This window comes from Callionymus lyra, chromosome 15, assembly GCF_982586985.1.
Source record: "Callionymus lyra chromosome 15, fCalLyr1.hap1.1, whole genome shotgun sequence".
NCBI lineage: Eukaryota > Metazoa > Chordata > Actinopteri > Syngnathiformes > Callionymidae > Callionymus > Callionymus lyra.
The window spans coordinates 2,295,897-2,317,117 of NC_141832.1; positions in this window are offsets into that span (position 1 = coordinate 2,295,897).

The window sequence follows — 21,221 nt, forward strand, 5'->3', positions numbered from 1 at the left end:
CACAAGGTTTTAGGAGGAATTAAAAAAAAATGAAAAGAGAAAATCTAACTTCTCACGACAGAAGGTATATAGGAGACAATCCGGAATGAAAATAGAGAAACACTTTACAGCAGAAGGTATACAAGAGACATATGGAAAATGAAAAGAGAAAATCTAACACTTGAAAACAGAAGTTGAATATGAGATGATTGAAGAATGAAAATAGAAAATCTAACTCAGCACCAGAGAAGGGATATAGGAGACAATTGAAAATGAAAAGAGAAAATCTAACATTATACTTCAGAAGGTATACAAGAGACATTTGGAAAATGAAAAGAGAAAATCTAACTCTTTAAAACAGAAAGTCTATAGGAGACAATTGAAGACGGAAAAAGAGAAAATCTTACACTGACAACAAAATGTATACAAGAGAAATTTCGAAAATGAAAATCTAACGCTTACAACACACCCACAATAGTTTGATGAGGAAAACTAGAGAGATAAATTAAATGAGAGAATCCAACACTTTGTAACAGATGAAATAAAGAAGAAAATGAAAAGAGAAAATCTGGCACTTAACAAAAGACGGTACACAAAAGTTAATTGACTGAAAAGAGAAAATTGAATACTATACTTCCCAACAGACTGTTAACAAGAGATGATTTAAGAATGAAAAGAGAAAATCTAACACATCACAACAGAGGACATACAGAAGATAATCGAACACTTTATAACAGACCTGCAAAAGTCTGAAGAGTGAAATATGTGGACAAATAAAAGATCATTGAACAATTAAAAGAGAGAATCTAACATGAGTGACTTCGGGACGGGAAGAGAGGTTTACATTTTCGCTCGGATGAAACGCCAGAGACACTGATGGACAGCAGTGACAATCCAATGTCTAAAAATAAGGTTTTTAAAGGCATAAATGTCCCAGAGCTCGCGTGCACAACACGCACATTTGTGAATCCCGTCCCCGGGTTCGAGAGGAAGATAAATGTGGCGTGAAGCCGACGTGAGTGACAGACGGCTGCTGGAGAACCTGCACACGGCGGCGTGTGGGCGGATTGGATTAGCATAGCCACAGAAACAAACCCTGCTCTGCCACCGCACACCCGCTAACCAGGTGCGCACACACACACACACACACACACACACACCTCATCAATTCCACGACTCTCATTTGGGGCATTTGTTTTGCAAGTGTGAGAATAACGGCTCTGAGAGCAGGTGGATTATTGCCTCGGCGGCTTTTCTCCCATATGGGTCGGAAAAGCTGCCAAATCTCGACTCCACTTTTACAAGCACATCTGGAGCCGCAATCTCCATACGAGGCGCCGTTAATGTGCTGACAAACAGCGGGGGGTCGGTCCAGGAAGTGCCGGGGCAGATGACCCGGGGGGGGGGGTCAAGGGGTCGGAGAAAGGGCCACGGGCCTCGAGTGTAGCGCCCCCCTGTGGCTTCGACGAGTGTGTTTTTCCGAGGACTCCCTCGGTCGCTCCGGACCGCGTGACGAGTCCCTGGGAGACGCCGCGCCGTCATTAGCAGCCTCGCTGCGCTGGTATTTACACTGGCACACGAGGGAAACAAATAAACTGTGTGATTAACAAGTTTTCCTGACGCTCCGCTGCGTCGCCACCTCGCGTCTTAATGATTGGTAATGACTTCTTAATGACTTCTTAATGGCTTCATCAGGAAAGATTCCGCGACAGCACATCCTGACAGGCGGGCGGCGCCCCGCGAGAGCCGCCATCGCAACCCGCCGCCGCCGCCGCCGCCGCCGCCGCCGCCGCCCCCCCGACTCGCTGACGGCGCGCGGCTGATCCGCTTATCCGAGGCGGGATTGACGACTCCGGTGCCGTCGGTTCTGATCGGTTAACGAGGAGGTGTGATGGAAAGTTGTGTTGCTGCGGTTCCGGTAATTAAAACGTGCAGATCACTTCCTGTTTAGCATGTTGTCATGGAGGATAACCACGCCCATGTGTGTGTGTGTGTGTGTGTGTGTGTGTGTGTGTGTGTGTGTGTGTGTGCGTTCCTGTGTGTGTTCCCGTGTGTTGGGGTGGTAAGTAGGTTTTTCTGTGTTGGGGTGTCTGTGTGTTTATGTGTTGGGTGGTATCTGTGTGTTTATGTGTTGGGGTGGTATCTGTGTAAGTAAGTAAGTAAGTAATATATATTTATATAGCGCTTTTCGAGACCAGGGTCACACGTGTTTATGTGTTGGGGTGGTATCTGTGTGTTTATGTGTTGGGGTAGTATGTGTTTATGTGTTGGGGTGGTATGTGTGTGTTTATGTGTTGGGGTGGTATCTGTGTGTTTATGTGTTGGGTGGTATCTGTGTGTTTATGTGTTGGGTGGTATCTGTGTGTTTATGTGTTGGGTGGTATCTGTGTGTTTATGTGTTGGGGTGGTATCTGTGTGTTTATGTGTTGGGGTGGTATGTGTTTATGTGTTGGGGTGGTATGTGTGTGTTTATGTGTTGGGGTGGTATCTGTGTGTTTATGTGTTGGGGTGGTATCTGTGTGTTTATGTGTTGGGGTGGTATGTGTGTGTTTATGTGTTGGGGTGGTATCTGTGTGTTTATGTGTTGGGGTGGTATCTGTGTGTTTATGTGTTGGGGTGGTATCTGTGTGTTTATGTGTTGGCGTGGTATGTGTTTATGTGTTAGGGTGGTGTGTGTGTGTGTTTCTGTATTAGGGTGGTGTGCATGTTTCTGTGTTGGAGTGGTGTGTGTGTTTATGTGTTGGGGTGGTGTCTGTCTCTGTTGGAGTGGTGTGTGTTTATGTGTTGGGGTGGTATCTGTGTGTTTATGTGTTGGGGGGGTGTGTTTGTGTGTTTCTGTATTAGGGTGGTGTGCGTGTTTCTGTGTTGGGGTGGTGTGTGTGTTTATGTGTTGGGGTGGTGTGTTTGTGTGTTTCTGTATTAGGGTGGTGTGCGTGTTTCTGTGTTGGAGTGGTGTGTGTGTTTATGTGTTGGGGTGGTATATGTTTAGGTGTTGGGGTGGTATGTGTTGGAGTGGTATGTGATTATGTGTTGGGGTGGTATGTGTTTATGTGTCTGGGTGGTATGTGTTTATGTGTTGGGGTGGTATACGATTATGTTTTGGGGTGGTGTGTGTTTCTGTTTTGGAGTGGTATGTCATTATGTGTTGGGGTGGTATACGATTATGTTTTGGGGTGGTGTGTGTTTCTGTTTTAGAGTGGTATGTGATTATGTGTTGGGGTGGTGTGTGATTATGTTTTGGGGTGGTGTGTGTTTCTGTTTTGGAGTTGTATGTGATTACGTGTTGGGGTGGTATGTGATTATGTTTTGGGGTGGTGTGTGTTTATGTGTTAAGGTGGTGTTCGTGTGTTTCTGTGTTGGGGTGGTATCTCCGTGTTTATGTGTTGGGGTGGTGTGTTTAGTTGCTTTTTTTTCTGTGTTGGGGTGGTGTGTGTGTGTTTCTTTGTTAGGATGGTGTGCGTTAGTTTCTGTGTTGGGGTGGTATCTCTGTGTTTATGTGTTGGGGTGGTTTGTGTTCCTGTGTTGGAGTTGTGGGTATATTTATCTGTTGGTGTGGTATCTGTGTGTTTATGTGTTGTGGTGGAATGTGATTATGTGTAGGGGTGGAAACCCTGCAATAATGTGTTGGGGTGGTATATGTGTGTTTATGTGTTGTGGTGGAATGTGATTATGTGTTGGGGTGGAAACCTTGCAATAATGTGTTGGGGTGGTATATGTGTGCATATGTGTTGTGGTGGAATGTGATTATGTGTTGGGGTGGAAACCTTGCAATAATGTGTTGGGGTGGTATATGTGTGCATATGTGTTAGGGTTGTGTTTGTTTTTGTGTTGGGGTTGTGTGTGTTGGGGTGATGTGCGTTCTGTATTGGGGTGGTGTGTGTTTATGTGTTGGGGTGGTGTGTGTTTATGTGTTGTTGTGTGTTCAAAGGTTACGTTGAAAAGTAAGTTAAAGTCGTTAAAACTTCATAATTGTTGACGGTAACGACAGCTTCGCTCATGAACCATCAACTCTGGAGCGAAGACCAATCAATTGTATTTAAAATCATGAACAGATGTGTTTACTTATTTATATGTAAATGATTCGTTTTCATCATTTGATCTTTAATCTTAAATATCAATACATTTTATATCAAGTATTTACACTAAACAAGTTGAATATTCATGGTGAAAGATTAACGACTTACATATTTTCTTCCACTTTAATATTAAAACCCAGAATATTGAAGTAAAAGCCATTATTTCTGAGGCTGGTTTGTGAATCTAACGGGTGTTTCTCCGCCAAGCGTCCATGAAAGCGAGGAGATGGAAGACGTCCCTGAGGTGGAGGATCCTGGAGGCTCCAGAATAAAAGTGTGGAAACACGAGCGCTTCCTCCAACACGAGCAGATGGCGGCGCGTGGAAACGTTCTGTTTCTTCTTCTTCACGCTAACGAGCAGTGGGCGCCGCTCTGTCCTCACCTTCTTCCTGCAACCATTAGACTCACAGTGGGATCGCGACGCCATTGTGTGGCTTCCAGAGGAAAGAGTGTGAAAGATCTCTGAAGACACTCCAGCGTTTGAACGTTCAATTAAAAACATTACATCTTTTACTAAAATCTTTGATTACAGTGTTTTTAGTTCATATTTATTCACCAGCGTCACATTTTTCATAATTACATTTGAAATGTTACGAAAGAAAATTTAAATTTCAGGTCATGTCTTTTTCACGGAGTAATATTTATTTATAGAGCGCTTTTCGAGACCAGGGTCACAAAGCACTTAAACAATCAAAACAATACTCAAAAAAAAAAGTAATTAATACGAGAAAAGAGAAAATCTAACCCTCCACAACAGATGATATTTAAAAAGCAATAAATACGTGAAAAGAGAGAGAATCTAACTCTTCACAACAGACAATATTTAAAAGTTAATTAACATGTGAAAATAGAAAATCTAACCCTTCACAACAGAAAATATTTAAAAGTTAATTAATATGTAAAAAGAAAATCTAACCCTTCACAACAGACAATATTTAAAAGGTAAGTTATATATGAAAAGAGAAAATCTAACCCTTCACAACAGACAATATTTAAAAGGTTAGTTATATATGAAAAGAGATAATCTAACCCTTCACAACAGACAATATTTAAAAGGTTAGTTATATATGAAAAGAGATAATCTAACCCTTCACAACAGACAATATTTAAAAGGTAAGTTATATATGAAAAGAGATAATCTAACCCTTCACAACAGACAATATTTTAAAGTTAAGTAATATATAAAAAGAGAAAATCCAACCCTTCACAACAGACAATATTTAAAAGTTAATTAATATATAAAAAGAGAAAATCTAACACTTCACAACCGACAATATTTAAATATTAAATATAGAAAGTGAAAATCTAACACTTAACAAGAGACTTATAACACTTTACAACAGACCTGCTGTAGAAAAGGAAAATAGTCTTGACTCTGGAGCTGAACGCGACTGCGAGCTTGTGTCGTAGAGCGTAGACTGTAGTGAAGGCCAGCTGACCCGAGCTCACCACCAGCAGCGACGGCAAACATCTCCCAGAGTCATTATTTATGCAGGAACGCCCTTGGGAGTCTTTGCACTTGTTTACACAGTCCGTCCACTCATGACGAGTAAATGAGCCGCTTGCTACCAATTTGTCCTGGACGACAAAGATTTGGGGCTCCAGTGCCCACACTTACCTCGGGGTGTGTGTGTGTGTGTGTGTGTGTGGGTGTGTGTGTGTGTGTGTGTGCGATTCACGGTGAACTCTAAAAGAGGTGACTGCAGAGGCAGAGGCTGAACCAGAAGTACCGGCGCTAATGTCCCGAGGATGTCTGGGACAAGAACATTCCGAAGACTTGTCCTCTTGACACCGTGGGTTGAACTGTGACAAAAAGTTGGCAAAAGTTGTAGAGTTTCACCTCCAGGGAGGAAACTACTGCAAGTTTAGACTCGGAATTAAAGGCAGGCAAGGAAGCGAGTCCTGGGTGATGAGACGCGGCATTGGGGACCCCTGCTGACTTGTTTAGGTAGGTTTGTTTACTGGGCTAACACTTGCGCTGACATCAACGCTGTCATTTAAGACTCTGACCACGAGGTGGGAAAAATCAATTGATATCCTGGTGTGTCTGTAGTCACAAGTAGGAAACACTTCAAGGTCATTTAGACTAGAAGTTGGGTCACGTGATGGACTTTGATCTATACTAGTGCTGGGACAAGATAATTGGCCAAAGAAATGGTTAACAAGAAGTCAAGCAATAGATATCTAGAGAACGTGGCCTTCTCTAGGTCACTTTTTCTCAGTCCGACCAGTTGTCCAGGGTATATCCAGCTAGGATGAGGCCCCCAGGAGGACCTCTTAGATGTGCCGTTTGGTAGTTGCCTAAGACAACTCCAGGGAGAAGGTGGTTGAATGGAAGGAGGTAACCTAGCGGTGTCCGCGGTCACTGCCAGCAAATTATGTTTGATTGAAAAACACTCAGGATTCAAGGGCTGAATGTAAATGTCACCACTTTCGCTCATGCAAAGCGATGAAGGAAGACGGCGGTGAAACGAGAACTAAACCAGCGTCCTGCTAAACCACTCGAGGAGCTCCTCTGGTTAATTGCCGCGATGGAAAGTCGTCCTGCAGCCACAGGGCGCACGACTCCTGGCCGGGATTTGCTGGTTACCTGCAGGATCCGCTCGCTGCACAACACGGCGCCCGCTGAGCCAGATAATCCTCTCAGACCTTCTCTTCTGGAGGATGACGCTCAATCCCAGGCGAGGGGAAAACCTCTCCTTCTGTGTCTGGGTTTGCGAGCTTCAAATAAGCCCAACGAGTAGACGCAGTCATGTGACCGCGGGACCAGAGGAAGCCATTGAGCGAAACGGAGTCGAGGCACTCGGATAAAAAACACCTTTGATTTGGAATGTTGCCGGAGCGGCTCTCGTCTTACAGTCAAATGAGCGGCGGTGTTTCCTAGTGAGTCATCACATCAGAGAGTGAAGCCTCTTAGTCGGAGACACCGCTGGAGTGAAATACAAATGTGTCGAGGGAAACAACAAGAACAGTTGTAGGAGGAGGGTTTGAAATCTTTAGGGAAGAACATTTGGAACTCCTGTTGTGTTATCAGTTTTATCTTGACCTTTAAAGTATATACTTTATTGAATATTGTTTTGATTGTTTAAGCGCTTTGTGACCCTGGTCTAGAAAAGCGCTATACTTACTTACTTTATTAATATGTGGTCATCGACACAAAACAGATCCAGTATAGTTTCTCAAAGACCCAAATATAGTGCCTCAAGAACGCACCGATAGGACCTGAAGACCAAAGTAAAGAGCCTCATAGGAGACAATCATAGTTTCTCAAAGACCCAACAATAGCACCTGGAAGACCCAATGATAGAGCATCAATAACCCATTGATAGTTCCTTAAAGACGAAACTATAGTGCCTTAAATTCCCAAAGATAGTTTCAAAAACCAGCAAGAGCAACAATATATAACCAAAGAACCAACGATAGTTCCCTAAAGACCCAACAATATATAACCAAAGGACCAACGATCGTTCCCTAAAGACCCAACAATATATAACCAAAGAACCAACGATAGTTCCCTAAAGACCCAACAATATATAACCAAAGGACCAACGATAGTTCCCTAAAGACCCAACAATATATAACCAAAGGACCAACGATAGTTCCATAAAGACCCAACAATATATGACTAAAGAACCAACGATTGTTCCCTAAAGACCCAACAATATATAACCAAAGGACCAACGATAGTTCCCTAAAGACCCAACAATATATAACCAAAGGACCAACGATCGTTCCCTAAAGACCCAACAATATATAACCAAAGAACCAACAATAGTTCCCTAAAGACCCAACAATATATAACCAAAGGACCAACGATCATTCCCTAAACAACAATGTATAACCAAAAAACCAATGATAGTTCCCAAAAGACCCAACAATAGTTACCCAAAACCAAACGGTAGCTCCTAAAAGATCCAAAATTGGTTCAATAAAGACACAACTTTAGTTTCTGAAAGTGAAAGATAAAGATTCAGAAATGATAGTTATTATTTGACACATCAGCAGCATCTGTAGAAATATTTCTAGTACTTGTATTAAAGTACAATTATCGTCCAAGAAAACATTTAAAAAAATTTAAAAAAAGTGTAATGCTAGCACGTATGTACGACTGGACTCGTACCATCGAGCTAATGCCTCCACGACTGTTGTCGCACGGACTGAACTAATAGAAAAGTAGCTTAAATCATTCCATCAGCGCGTCATGTGACCACAATCCTAGAGGGAGTCATCCAATAAAAGCGAGCGGCACTCGAACAAAAACAGATTTGCTCAAGAACGAGCGGCTGCTTCCCGTCTCTCCACGGAGCGTCGAGGATCTGCAGCTATTTCTGCTCGCGTGGAAATGTGAATCAGCCAAACGGGCCGAGGAGTTTCCTGCTGAGTCATCACATCAGACTGAGGCGAGGAATAAAACAGAGCGACTTGAGCTTCAACAGAATTCCCTTAATATGTAGGAGGATCGTGTTCGTGGCTGACGATGACAACACGCACAACGTCGAGGTTCCGACAAACTGTCGACAACTGTCAGGTGATCAATCATCCTTTTTTTGCTGTGTAATGCCAAACATAGAGTTTCATTTTCACTCATTTAAGATGTCAGACGGTTATTTCACCAAATCACAGACTAAGATAAAAAAAAACAAAAAAAAACAATAATGGTCATTTCGTTAGCATGTTGGGCTAATCGCAGCATTAGCACGTGAAATCTGTCATATGACATCAAATGACAATTAAAGGTTATCTTTCTAAAGGTGTATTTATAAGATTTTACATTTTGAATAAAACTGAGACAGTTGTGAATATTTTCAAAAGTGATGCTAACAACATTAGCATGTGACGCTAATCAAAAACGTTAGCAACAGAGCATGAAATCGGTCATTTGACGTTAAACATGTAAAGGTTTCCAATCTACACATTTTCCCTATGTTTATACTTTTTAAGTTTAACATGGAGATAGCTGCGAATATTTCAAATCAATGCTAATGGTATTAGCATGTAAGGCTAATCAGAGATGTTAACAATAGCACTTTAAATACATCATGTGACCGTCATGTTTATATTTTAAATTTAACGTAATGAAAGCCAAGAATAATTTCTGAAGCAATGCTAATCGCATTAGCATGCAAGGCTAATCTGAGGACATTAGCAATAGCACTTGAAATCCATCATGTGACTGCTATGTTTATATTTTTAATTAAACGTCAAGAAAGCCAAGAATAATTCTTAAAACAAAGCTAATCAAAGGTCACCGTTAGCATTGATGCTAACAATGACAAACCACAGTGAGTGACATCGTGATCTTTCAACCCAAACTCAAAAAACATCTAAAACTCACCCGTTGTGATACTAATAAAACAACAAATTATAAATAAAAATCAAAAAATTTCCAACGATAAAAAGTTTCAAACAGTTTAGCATTCATGAGGCTAGTAAATGTTAGCCTTTATGCTAACCTGGACTCCAAACAACTGAACCATGAAGCGGACAAAAGTTGATCGTCTAACAGGAAGTAACATTTCCAGATGATGACATCACAGCAGAGGTAAGAAGACGCTCGTCTTACCTTCAGACGCCGCCTTAGTCCGTCTTCATGTCAAAGGTCAAAGTCCGGCACTGAAAGAACAGAAACCAGTTTGTTACGAGTCGACTCGATACTTCACAGGTTGTTGTTATTCTGCGGAGCGTTGACCTCGGGGTGACAGGAAAGTGTAGCGCGAGAAGGATCGTGGATGCGAACATAAGTGACCCGACTCGCTGCTGACAGAAGGTCGCGGCGAGCTAACGGTGTCGCTCGTGACCTTCGTGACTTCCTGCGCTGGTTCACGATGTTTTCACGGCTGTAACTACTTCCTGTTGTTCTCTCGTCAACAGGAACAGCTAATAAAAACAAAAAAAACAAAAAAAACAAAGTTAGCTTTGATGCTAACCTCACATTGAAAAGTTAGCATCAAAGCTAACTTTGTTTTTTTTTGTTTTTTTCTGTTGAAGTTTGACCACAGGTGGCGCCGCTGTGTCTTCCTGCTCTACGGGGAAATAAGAAGGAAGTCGAGTTTGTCCTGCTGGTCACTCGGGGTAATACGTCGCTTCTGATGATGTCACTTCCTTCATTTATTTCATCCATAAACTTAGTTTTTGTTAATCAGTCAAGACATACATTTAGTAGAGTGTGTTTGTGTGTCTGCTTGTGTGCATGACTGTGTGTTTCCAGAATCAGAATCAGAATCAGAAAACCTTTATTAGTCCCGCGAGGGGAAATTCGGTTTAACAGCAGCAAGAGAAATAAAAACACCCAGAAATAAAAACGAGAAATAAAATCTAAATGGAATAAAAGATAAATCTGCGCTGTATAATATTTACACAATCATATTTACATAAATAACAAGAGGTGCAGTTAAATAGTTATCTTGGTGTGTTTTTGTTGTGGAGTCTGATGGCAGCAGGGAGGAAAGACCTGAGGTACCTCTCCCTCACACACCGGGGATGGAGCATCCTATCACTGATGGAGCTCCTCAATGCCCTCAGTGTGTGCTGGAGAGGGTGAGACAAGTTCCTCCTCATGGAGCCCAGCTTGCTCCGCATCCTCCCTCCAGTCACTTCCTCCACAGGATCCAGGGGGCGCCCTAGGACGTAACTGGCCTTCTTAATAAGGCTGTCCAGTTTAGCCCTATCCTTTGCTGTCATGCTGCTCCCCCAGCAGACCACACCGTTGAAGATGGCAGAGGCCACTACTGAGTCATAGAATGACTTCAGGAGTGGCCCCCGGACACCAAACGACCTCAACCTCCGGAGCAGGTAGATTCTACTCCGCCCTTTTTTATAAAGAGCAGCAGTGTTATCCACCCAGTCCAAGCGGTTGTTGAGGTGAACACCCAGGAACTTGTAAGTCGTGACAATCTCAATGTCCTGTCCCTGGATGTTCAGTGGTGAGGGGGGGATGGAGGGACACCGCCGGAAATCCACGATCAACTCCTTAGTTTTGCTGGAGTTGATCTGAAGGTGGTTTTCCAGGCACCAGTCAACAAAGTCCTGGACAAGTCCCCGGTACGGCCCGTCATCCCCGTCCCTAATGAGGCCGACGATGGCGGAGTCGTCCGAGAACTTCTGCAGGTGACTGGTGGGAGACAGGTGTTGGAAGTCTGCAGTGTACAGTGAAAAGAGGAACGGTGCTAACACTGTTCCCTGGGGGACCCCTACACTGCACAGTACAGTCCTCGAAACACCATCCCGGGTCCTCACGAACTGTGGACGGTTGGTGAGGTAGTCCACAATCCAGTCCGTGAGGTGAGTGTCCGCTCCAGACAGCTCCAGCTTGTCCCTCAGGATGTTTGACCTGATGGTATTGAAAGCACTGCTTAGATCCAGGAAAAGGATCCTCACAGTGCTTCCAGGCAACTCCAGGTGAGAAAGTGCTCGGTGGAGAAGGAAGATGATGGCGTCCTCCACGCCGATGTCAGGTTGGTAGGCAAACTGCAACGGATCCATGGAGGAGCGCACCAGAGGACTCAGGTAACTAAGGACCAGCCGCTCCAGAGCCTTCATAAGGTGGGATGTCAAGGCCACAGGTCTGTAGCAGCTGGGATCCTTAGGGTGCTGAGTCTTCGGCACCGGTAGAGCATGTGTGACCAATGTGTATGTGCATGAGTGTTTGTCTGTATTTGTGTGTGTTAGTGTGTGTGTGTCCATACATGTGTGTCTGTGCATAAGTGATTTTGTGTACGAGTGTGTGAATGAGTATGTGTGGGTGTGTATGTATTGAGTGTTTACTTGTGTGTGTGTGTGTGTGTTCATGTATGTGGGTGTTCATGTGGGTATGTGTGTGTAGTTGTGTGTGCCTGTGTGTACCGCTGTTGTTTCTGTGTATTTTGTCTGTGTATTGTGTTTGTGTGTCGTGTCTGTGTGTTGTAAATGTCTGTTGTGTTTGTGTTGTAAATGTGTGTGTCTGTCTGTGTCTTTGTGAGTGTGTTAATGTGCATAAATGTGTGTGTTGGTGTTTGCATAAATGTTTATATATTTGTGTGTGTGGGTTCATACATTTGTGTGTGTTTGTGTGGGTTCTGTGTGTTTCCAGGTAGAGCATGTGTGACCAATGAGTATGTGCATGAGTGTTTCTCTGTATTTGTGTGTGTTAGTGTTGTGTGTTTTCGTACATGTGTGTCTGTGCATATGAGCATAAGTGATTTTGTGTACGAGGGTGTGAAAGAGTATATGAGGGTTTGTGTGTATTGAGTGTTTACGCGTTTGTGTCTTAATAAGTGTGCGTGTACAGCTGTGTGTGTGTACGTGTGTGTACATGTCTGTGTGTACCTGTGTGTGCGATGTGTGTAAATTTGTACGTGTGTACATGAGTGTACATTAAACATGTGTGTATGTGTATACATAGGTGTGTGTGTACGAGTGTGAACTTTTGTGTACATGTATGTACATGTGTGTATACGTGTGTGTGTACATGTGTGTATGTGTGTAAACATGTTTATGTGTATGTGTGTACTGTGTGCACAGGTTTGTGTCTGAGTGTGTGCGTGTGTGTACGTGTGTGTACATGAAAATGTGTCTGTGTGTACGTGTGTGTACATGTCTGTGTGTACCTGTGTGTACGATGTGTGTAAATTTGTGCGTGTGTACATGAGTGTACATTAAACATGTGTGTATACGTGTGTGTGTACACGTGTGTATGTGTGTAAACATGTTTATGTGTATGTGTGTACTTGTTTGTGCACAGGTTTGTGTCTGAGTGTGTGCGTGTGTGTACGTGTGTGTACATGTAAATGTGTCTGTGTGTACGTGTGTGTACATGTCTGTGTGTACCTGTGTGTACGATGTGTGTAAATGTGTACGTGTGTACATGAGTGTACATTAAACATGTGTGTGTGTATACATAGGTGTGTGTGTACGAGTGTGAACTTTTGTGTACGTGAATGTACATGTGTGTATACGTGTGTGTGTACACGTGTGTAAACATGTTTATGTGTATGTGTGTACTGTGTGCACAGGTTTGTGTCTGAGTGTGTGCGTGTGTACATGTAAATGTGTGTGTGTGTACATGTGTGTGTATGACTCTGTGCCTAAGAATACATGTGTGTACGTGTGTGTACTGTGTGTACATGTATATGTGTATGTGTGTACATGTGTGTGTATGACTCTGTGCCTAAGAATACATGTGTGTACGTGTGTGTACTGTGTGTACATGTATATGTGTGTGTGTGTACATGTGTGTGTATGACTCTGTGCCTAAGAATACATGTGTGTGCGTGTGTGTACTGTGTGTACATGTATATGTGTGTGTGTGTACATGTGTGTGTATGACTCTGTGCCTAAGAATACATGTGTGTACATGTATATGTGTGTGTGTGTACTGTGTGTACATGTATATGTGTATGTGTGTACATGTGTGTGTATGACTCTGTGCCTAAGAATACGTGTGTGTACTGTGTGTACATGTATATGTGTGTGTGTGTACATGTGTGTGTATGACTCTGTGCCTAAGAATACATGTGTGTACGTGTGTGTACTGTGTGTACATGTATATGTGTATGTGTGTACATGTGTGTGTATGACTCTGTGCCTAAGAATACATGTGTGTACGTGTGTGTACTGTGTGTACATGTATATGTGTGTGTGTGTACATGTGTGTGTATGACTCTGTGCCTAAGAATACATGTGTGTGCGTGTGTGTACTGTGTGTACATGTATATGTGTGTGTGTGTACATGTGTGTGTATGACTGTGCCTAAGAATATATGTGTGTGCGTGTGTGTACTGTGTGTACATGTATATGTGTGTGTGTGTTTACATGTGTGTGTATGACTCTGTGCCTAAGAATATATGTGTGTACTGTGTGTACATGTATATGTGTATGTGTGTACATGTGTGTATGACTCTGTGCCTAACAATATATGTGTGTGCGTGTGTGTACTGTGTGTACATGTATATGTGTATGTGTGTACATGTGTGTGTATGACTCTGTGCCTAAGAATACATGTGTGTACGTGTGTGTACTGTGTGTACATGTATATGTGTGTGTGTGTACATGTGTGTGTATGACTCTGTGCCTAAGAATATATGTGTGTACGTGTGTGTACTGTGTGTACATGTATATGTGTGTGTGTGTACATGTGTGTGTATGACTCTGTGCCTAAGAATACATGTGTGTACGTGTGTGTACTGTGTGTACATGTATATGTGTATGTGTGTACATGTGTGTGTATGACTCTGTGCCTAAGAATACATGTGTGTGCGTGTGTGTACTGTGTGTACATGTATATGTGCGTGTGTGTACATGTGTGTGTATGACTCTGTGCCTAAGAATACATGTGTGTGCGTGTGTGTACTGTGTGTACATGTATATGTGTATGTGTGTACATGTGTGTGTATGACTCTGTGCCTAAGAATACCGATGTGTGCGTGTGTGTACTGTGTGTACATGTATATGTGTATGTGTGTACATGTGTGTACATGTGTGTGTATGACTCTGTGCCTAAGAATACATGTGTGTACTGTGTGTACATGTATATGTGTGTGTGTGTACATGTGTGTGTATGACTCTGTGCCTAAGAATATATGTGTGTACGTGTGTGTACTGTGTGTACATGTATATGTGTGTGTGTGTACATGTGTGTGTATGACTCTGTGCCTAAGAATACATGTGTGTACGTGTGTGTACTGTGTGTACATGTATATGTGTATGTGTGTACATGTGTGTGTATGACTCTGTGCCTAAGAATACATGTGTGTGCGTGTGTGTACTGTGTGTACATGTATATGTGTGTGTGCGTACATGTGTGTATGACTCTGTGCCTAAGAATACATGTGTGTATGTGTGTGTACTGTGTGTACATGTATATGTGTGTGTGCGTACATGTGTATGACTCTGTGCCTAAGAATACATGTGTGTACGTGTGTGTACTGTGTGTACATGTATATGTGTATGTGTGTACATGTGTGTGTATGACTCTGTGCCTAAGAATACGTGTGTGTACTGTGTGTACATGTTTATGTGTGTGTGTGTACATGTGTGTGTATGACTCTGTGCCTAAGAATACATGTGTGTACGTGTGTGTACTGTGTATACATGTATATGTGTATGTGTGTACATGTGTGTGTATGACTCTGTGCCTAAGAATACATGTGTGTACGTGTGTGTACTGTGTATACATGTATATGTGTGTGTGTGTACATGTGTGTGTATGACTCTGTGCCTAAGAATACGTGTGTGTACTGTGTGTACATGTTTATGTGTGTGTGTGTACATGTGTGTGTATGACTCTGTGCCTAAGAATACATGTGTGTACGTGTGTGTACTGTGTATACATGTATATGTGTGTGTGTGTACATGTGTGTGTATGACTCTGTGCCTAAGAATACGTGTGTGTACTGTGTGTACATGTTTATGTGTGTGTGTGTACATGTGTGTGTATGACTCTGTGCCTAAGAATACATGTGTGTACGTGTGTGTACTGTGTATACATGTATATGTGTGTGTGTGTACATGTGTGTGTATGAATCTGTGCCTAAGAATACATGTGTGTACGTGTGTGTACTGTGTGTAGACGAGTGTCTGATCTGCTTCCTGCCCTCACAGGAAGTAGTCGACGAGCTCGTCGATGAGATGAAATCTTCTCTTCATTTGCATATGAAAGCGAGTCTGATAACGAGTCACTAATAACTCGTTCCAGAAGGAAAACAGAGAAGGAGTGAGAGAATAAACAGTCGTTACACTTCAAACACATTATTAAGAAGTTTCTTAAGATTCTTTGTTCAACTAGTTAAGTAACTTATCAACACGTTCACTAGTTGAACAAACTACTGTATAATAGCTGAACGTGAAAACTTGACTTAGACATTATTTACTTGTGTCTGTTTTCTTAAAACTTTCTTTCTTTCGTTCTCGTCCATCTATGGTTCGAGTCTGGACTGTAAGCCTGGTCGTCACGGCAACCGGGGAAGTAAAGAATCCTCATCAAAGTCTGACAGGAAGTCGACGCGTCTCTCGACTTTGACTCCGTCCTTCACGTCCTTCACGTCCAGATCGCGGCGTCGACAGCAGGAATGAACAAGCAGACGATGAAACGTCGGCGCGACGGCGTCTTCAAAGCGAGGACGACGTGATGAGCTCCGACAGGAACTGATGATCCGATACTTTATCGTCGATAATGGCGTCCGGACCGACCGGAGCTCCCGACCTTGAGGCCGACGCTCGACTTTGACTCGAGTCTCAACTGTAGGTTCTAACCCATGATCACGGGCCTGATCGCAGATCTATGGAGTCGAGTCAGTACAAATATGTCGTCCAGACCAGGAGATGAACTTAAACTGTAGCCATGAACGCATCGGACAGAAGAGGGTGAGAAGATTTGACTTGTTTGACTTTATAGAAGCAAATGTTAGAAGATAAGTCGAGTAAAATATATATAATCCTGAGTTTCAAAGTTTGCAGTTGTCAAAAGTGTGTGTGTCTGTTGTAACTATGTGTGTCTGTGTTGTATCTGTGTGTGTCTGTCTGAGTCTTTGTGGGTGTGTTAGTGTGCATAAATGTGTGTGTTGGTGTGTGCATAAATGTGTGTGTTGGTGTGTGCATAAATGTGTGTGTTGGTGTGTTCATAAATGTGTGTGTTGGTGTGTGCATAAATGTGTGTGTTGATGTGTACATACATATGTGTGTTGGTGTGTGCATAAATGTGTGTGTTGGTGTGTGCATAAATGTGTGTGTTGGTGTGTGCATTAATGTGTGTGTTGGTGTGTGCATAAATGTGTGTGTTGGTGTGTGCATAAATGTGTGTGTTGGTGTGTGCATAAATGTGTGTGTTGATGTGTGCATACATGTGTGTGTGTGTAACTTTGTCCTCTAAGTGTAACATTATCCTCTCAGTGTAACTTTGTCCTCTGAGTGTAACTTTGTCCTCTCAGTGTAACTTTGTCCTCTCAGTGTAACTTTGTCCTCTCAGGGTAACTTTGTCCTCTCAGTGTAACTTTGTCCTCTCAGTGTAACTTTGTCCTCTCAGTGTAACTTTGTCCTCTCAGGGTAACTTTGTCCTCTCAGTGTAACATTGTCCTCCCAGTGTAACATTGTCTTCTCAGGGTAACTTTGTCCTCTCAGTGTAACTTTGTCCTCTCAGTGTAACTTTGTCCTCTCAGTGAAACGTTGTCCTCTCAGTGAAACTTTGTCCTCTCAGTGAAACTTTGTCCTCTCAGTGTAACATTGTCCTCTCAGTGAAACTTAGTCCTCTCAGTGTAACTTTGTCCTCTCAGTGTAACTTTGTCCTCTCAGTGTAACTTTGTCCTCTCAGTGAAACGTTGTCCTCTCAGTGAAACTTTGTCCTCTCAGTGAAACTTTGTCCTCTCAGTGTAACATTGTCCTCTCAGTGAAACTTAGTCCTCTCAGTGTAACTTTGTCCTCTCAGTGTAACTTTGTCCTCTCAGTGTAACATAGTCCTCTCAGTGTAACATTGTCCTCTCAGTGTAACTTTGTCCTCTGAGTGTAACTTTGTCCTCTCAGTGTAACTTTGTCCTCTCAGTGTAACTTTGTCCTCTCAGGGTAACTTTGTCCTCTCAGTGTAACATAGTCCTCTCAGTGTAACATTGTCCTCTCAGTGTAACTTTGTCCTCTGAGTGTAACTTTGTCCTCTCAGTGTAACTTTGTCCTCTCAGTGTAACTTTGTCCTCTCAGGGTAACTTTGTCCTCTCAGTGTAACATTGTCCTCCCAGTGTAACATTGTCCTCTCAGTGTAACTTTGTCCTCTCAGTGAAACTTTGTCCTCTCAGTGTAACTTTGTCCTCTCAGTGTAACTTTGTCCTCTCAGTGTAACTTTGTCCTCTCAGTGAAACGTTGTCCTCTCAGTGAAACTTTGTCCTCTCAGTGAAACTTTGTCCTCTCAGTGTAACATTGTCCTCTCAGTGAAACTTTGTCCTCTCAGTGTAACTTTGTCCTCTCAGTGTAACTTTGTCCTCTCAGTGTAACATTGTCCTCTCATTATAACGTTGTCCTCTCAGTGTAACATTGTCCTCTCAGTGTAACTTTGTCTTCTCATTATAACGTTGTCCTCTCAGTGTAACATTGTCCTCTCAGTGTAACTTTGTCTTCTCAGTGTAACTTTGTCCTCTCAGTGTAACATTGTCCTCTCAGTGTAACTTTGTCTTCTCAGTGTAACTTTGTCCTCTCAGTGAAACGTTGTCCTCTCAGTGAAACTTTGTCCTCTCAGTGAAACTTTGTCCTCTCAGTGTAACATTGTCCTCTCAGTGAAACTTAGTCCTCTCAGTGTAACTTTGTCCTCTCAGTGTAACTTTGTCCTCTCAGTGTAACATAGTCCTCTCAGTGTAACATTGTCCTCTCAGTGTAACTTTGTCCTCTGAGTGTAACTTTGTCCTCTCAGTGTAACTTTGTCCTCTCAGTGTAACTTTGTCCTCTCAGGGTAACTTTGTCCTCTCAGTGTAACATAGTCCTCTCAGTGTAACATTGTCCTCTCAGTGTAACTTTGTCCTCTGAGTGTAACTTTGTCCTCTCAGTGTAACTTTGTCCTCTCAGTGTAACTTTGTCCTCTCAGGGTAACTTTGTCCTCTCAGTGTAACATTGTCCTCCCAGTGTAACATTGTCCTCTCAGTGTAACTTTGTCCTCTCAGTGAAACTTTGTCCTCTCAGTGTAACTTTGTCCTCTCAGTGTAACTTTGTCCTCTCAGTGTAACTTTGTCCTCTCAGTGAAACGTTGTCCTCTCAGTGAAACTTTGTCCTCTCAGTGAAACTTTGTCCTCTCAGTGTAACATTGTCCTCTCAGTGAAACTTTGTCCTCTCAGTGTAACTTTGTCCTCTCAGTGTAACTTTGTCCTCTCAGTGTAACATTGTCCTCTCATTATAACGTTGTCCTCTCAGTGTAACATTGTCCTCTCAGTGTAACTTTGTCTTCTCAGTGTAACTTTGTCCTCTCAGTGTAACATTGTCCTCTCAGTGTAACTTTGTCTTCTCAGTGTAACTTTGTCCTCTCAGTGTAACATTGTCCTCTGAGTGTAACATAGTCCTCTGAGTGTAACTTTGTCCTCTCAGTGTAACTTTGTCCTCTCAGTGTAACATAGTCCTCTGAGTGTAACTTTGTCCTCTCAGTGTAACATAGTCCTCTCAGTGTAACATTGTCCTCTCCGTGTAACTTTGTCCTCTCAGTGTAACTTTGTCCTCTGAGTGTAACTTTGTCCTCTCAGTGTAACTTTGTCCTCTCAGTGTAACTTTGTCCTCTCGGTGTAACTTTGTCCTCTGAGTGTAACATAGTCCTCTGAGTGTAACTTTGTCCTCTCAGTGTAACTTTGTCCTCTCAGTGTAACATAGTCCTCTGAGTGTAACTTTGTCCTCTCAGTGTAACATAGTCCTCTCAGTGTAACATTGTCCTCTCCGTGTAACTTTGTCCTCTCAGTGTAACTTTGTCCTCTCATTATAACGTTGTCCTCTCAGTGTAACTTTGTCCTCTAAGTGTAACTTTGTCCTCTCAGTGTAACTTTGTCCTCTCATTATAACGTTGTCCTCTCAGTGAAACTTTGTCCTCTCAGTGTAACTTTGTCCTCTCAGTGAAACTTTGTCCTCTGAGTGTAACATAGTCCTCTGAGTGTAACTTTGTCCTCTCAGTGTAACTTTGTCCTCTCAGTGTAACTTTGTCCTCTCAGTGTAACATTGTCCTCTCAGTGTAACTTTGTCCTCTGAGTGTAACATAGTCCTCTCAGTGTAACAGAGTCCTCTGAGTGTAACATTGTCCTCTCAGTGTAACTTTGTCCTCTCAGTGTAACTTTGTCCTCTCAGTGTAACTTTGTCCTCTCAGTTTAACATCGTCCTCTCAGTGTAACATTGTCCTCTCAGTGTAACAGAGTCCTCTGAGTGTAACATTGTCCTCTCAGTGTAACAGAGTCCTCTGAGTGTAACATTGTCCTCTCAGTGTAACTTCGTCCTCTCAGTGTAACATTGTCCTCTCAGTGTAACTTTGTCCTCTCAGTGTAACTTTGTCCTCTCAGTGTAACAGAGTCCTCTGAGTGTAACATTGTCCTCTCAGTGTAACTTCGTCCTCTCAGTGTAACATTGTCCTCTCAGTGTAACTTCGTCCTCTCAGTGTAACATTGTCCTCTCAGTGTAACTTCGTCCTCTCAGTGTAACTTTGTCCTCTCAGTGTAACTTTGTCCTCTCAGTGAAACTTCTCCGATGCTCGCCCGGGTGCGTCGACAGCTGGTCAGTAAACCAGCACCTCTGCTTCCTCGCCTCGTCTTCGTTCCGGAAGCTCGAGTGGATTCGGGCGCAACAGATTCCTTCTGTCGCTCGGTTCCTCCGCACAGATGGAGGCGCATCACTTCCTGACAGCATCCGTCCAGCGGCTCGTTCGCTCGCAGTCAATTAAGTGGAGTTAGTCCTGACAGGCGCCGCGGCGATGGCCGAGCAGACGAGCGTCTGCGAGGGAAATAATGACGCCGAGCGGCGACAACCGAAGCTTCTGGAGAGACGTCTTGGAGCGAAGAGTCTCGACGACAAATCAAGCCGAGAGGCGACGACGAGAACACATCCAGGTGGATCCAGACGGATGGTCCAGGGGGAAGGTTTGTCACTGGTCACCGTCAACAGCTCGAAGATCAACGCGTGTGAAGCTCTCCTGACATGTAGCACATGGTGACGATGCAGGAAGTCCCTCGTCATGTTTCCAACTTATCGCTTTGTAAAGTTGCTCTGAAATCTGGGCGAACGAGAGGTTACGAGAGTGGACACCTCAATGTGGAGACTTCAATCCAAGATGGACGTTACAGACGAGCAGTATTTGGATGTCACTACATTAAAATGAACAAACATTTTTCTCTAAAAAGAACAGATTACTCCGAAGACGATCCAACATTAGGGTGAGTAGTAAAAGAACTATAGTTTTAAGGTACCGTTTCCTGGATAAATAAGTGTCTTCTTCATCTGTGCTGCAGGTGGCGCTCTGGACGCCACCTCAGAAGTCGACACATGACCCCCCCCCCTCCTCACTTTGTGACGCCCGACTCTGGGGCGAGAGCGACGGAGTGACCCAGAAACTCCATGTTCCGCCCAGCGAGAGTCGGGTCCACGTCGGACTGTGAAAAACCCTTTGATGAGGACTTGACGGTAGATTTCTGCTGCCGCTCTGGGCGACGGACTGAAAACACTCGGCATCTGCTCCAGCGTCCACACACACAC